Source organism: Ictidomys tridecemlineatus, chromosome 13 (genome assembly GCF_052094955.1).
Source record: "Ictidomys tridecemlineatus isolate mIctTri1 chromosome 13, mIctTri1.hap1, whole genome shotgun sequence".
NCBI classification, from domain to species: Eukaryota; Metazoa; Chordata; class Mammalia; order Rodentia; family Sciuridae; genus Ictidomys; species Ictidomys tridecemlineatus.
The window spans coordinates 66,887,537-66,890,461 of NC_135489.1; positions in this window are offsets into that span (position 1 = coordinate 66,887,537).

Genomic DNA, 2,925 nt, shown 5'->3' on the forward strand with positions numbered 1-2,925 from the left:
TCGTCATGATACAGGATGTGAGGCAAGGCACTGCACTTGAGTGATCCATTGAGAAGAGGGACCTCAAGGGGAGCATGTCCTATTGCATGCGGGTTTGACGTGTCTCCACCCCGCCCCACGAAAAAAGGCGTCGGCTGATATGGTGTCAGATCTGGGGAAGGCGCCCCCTGGGGCTGGCCCATACTATGCAGCCACTTTTGCACAGTGGGATAGGACCTCTACTCTCGCCTGTATTGTCTTAGTGAAACAAAAAGCGGGAGCTGTGGTGAGCCGTTCCTGCGGACTGTGGTCGCCATTACATGATGGCGCTGGCTCCGTTGTGGTCTGTGAAGGACAACTCCATATCAAAGAGAGTTGGCGTGTTCCCAGCTCCTTATCAGAGAAAGTTGGCGTGTCATTTTCTAGCACCCTGTGAGAAGGGTACACGTGGCAGCTTTGCATTGGGGTTCGCGGTGCTTTATTAAGGCTGGGAGGGGCATCCGAGGTAGTAGTAGAAGAATTATTAGAAGAATATCAAGGGCCTGAATAAACTGCTGAAAGAAGATTCCTGAGTCGCGTCTTCCTTGCGGGCAAGGGGGGTCACGACAGGCTATCTTTCTCCAGTGAATGTTTTTGGCACCTTTGTCTAGTATGACATAACCATATTTATGTGGGTTTGACTATTTGTCCTCTATTCTGTACCATTGGTCTACAAGTCTATTTTGGTGCCAATATCATGCTGTTTTTGTTACTATAGCTCTTTAGTATAGTTTAAAATCTGGTATAGTGATGCCTTCTGCTTCATTTTTTTCTTGCTAAAAAGATTGCTTTAGCTATTCTGGGTCTCTTATTTGGTGCAGGGTTGGTTCAACATATGGAAATCAATAAACATAATTCATCATATTAATAGGCTTAAAAACAAGAATCATATAATCATCTCAATAGATGAAGAAAGAGCATTTGATAAAATACAACATGTTTTTTCATGTTCAAAACATGAGAAAAACTAGGGGTAGTGAAAACATACCTCAACATTATAAAAGCCATATATGTTAAACCTAAGGCCAGCATCATTCTAAATGGAGAAAAATTGAAAGCATTACCTCTAAAAACTGGAACAAGACAAGGATGTCCTCTTTCACCATTTATATTCAACATCATCCTTGAAACTCTAGCCAGAGACAGAAGACAAAAGAAATAAATTAAAGAGACACAAATAGGTAAAGAAAAACTCAAACTATTGCTATTTGCTTATGACATAATTTTATATCTAGAAGATTAAAAAAATTCTACCACAAAATTCTAGAACTAATAATGAGCTCAGAAAAGTAGCAAGATATAAAATCAACACACATAAATCAAATGCATTTCTATACATCAGCAATGAATCCACTGAAAGAGAAATTATAAAAACTACCCCATTCAAAACAGCCTCCAAAAAAAAATACCTGAGTATCAATCTAACAATTATCTTTTAAATGACAAATAAATAATAGAATAAACGACAACAGAAATAGTTTTTTTTTGAATCAAACAAGAATAGAGATAACTACATACCAAAATCTCTGCAACATTATGAAGGAGGTTTTAAGGAGAACATTTAGCATTAAGTGCCTATATAGATACACATAACAACAACAAGAGCAACAACACCACACACACACACACACACACACACACACACACACACACACACACACAAAGCCAGAAAGATCCCCAATAAACAATCTAATGTATATGCCAAATCCCTAGAAACACAGGAGCAAACTACCTCCAAAACCAGTGGAAGACAGGAAATAATTAATATCAGGACCAAAGTCAGTGAAATAGACAAAAAACACAAATGATCAATGCAGCAAAGAATTGGGTCTTTGAAAAGATAAGCAAAATTAATAAACCCTAGCCAAACTACGCCCCCAAAAGAGAAAACCCAAATTTAAAAAATAGAGATAAAAAAGAGATATCACCACAGTCATTTCTAAAATTCAGAGGTTCCCTAAGGTCTATTTTGAAAATTTATATTCCAATAGATATAAATATAAATGTTGTTGCTCTTGTTGTTGTTATATGTGTATAACTATATAGGCACTTAATGCTAAAGTACTGAGAATGTAGCCCTGGAGTCCAAAAGGAAAGAGATGGGTCTACCTGCTACCACAATGGTTACCTGGATTTCCGTATTGTGATGATGGTCATCGCATTTTGGGATCCCAGGTCTCATCAGTCATCCCTAGCTATTTGCAGAAAGTCTGCTTGCAGATTGTGGGGTTGTGTGACCTCCTGCCTCTCTGGACAAGAAGGCAATCAAGAGCCCAGTGGCCCAGATACAGCGCTTTTCATTTCTGCCATTGTACACCTTGAAGGCCACCTCAAGCACTTGAGCATGTGGGGTGAGGGGACCTCGCTCCAACTTATTAAGTTTAGCTTTAATGTCAGGAAGCTTTGGGAGAAAAAGTAGGTCATGAGTAAGTTATGACCATCAGGTGACTCAGGATCAAATTTGTGTACTGGAGCAGGGCCTGAGTCAGGCACTTTGAAAAGGAAAAGGGGTTTTCATTTTTATCTTGAATGACCTCTTGGAGTTTATCATAACTGATGGCTTTATGAGCTGCCTTTTTTAAACCTGTCAGTAAGCAGGTAAAAAGTTAGTCCCTTCTTATTTGGCCTCCAGGGAAATTTTTAGTCCCAATTAGTGGGCTTCATTGGCAAAGTTCCAGGCTTGTTCCCAGACTCATCTGCTCTCCTCTAGGAGGAGGGTGTTGGATTGGATCACTTGCATACCACGAATGGTGAGGTTTTGGCCTATGTTATGTATTTTAACTCCTTGGTATAGGTACTAGGGTTGGAGGTAAAGGATCCTAGGCATTTCTTGATTTTGGAGAGATCACCTAGAGAGAAGGGCACATGGACTCTGCCTACCCCTCAAACCCAGCACTTCCTGGAGAG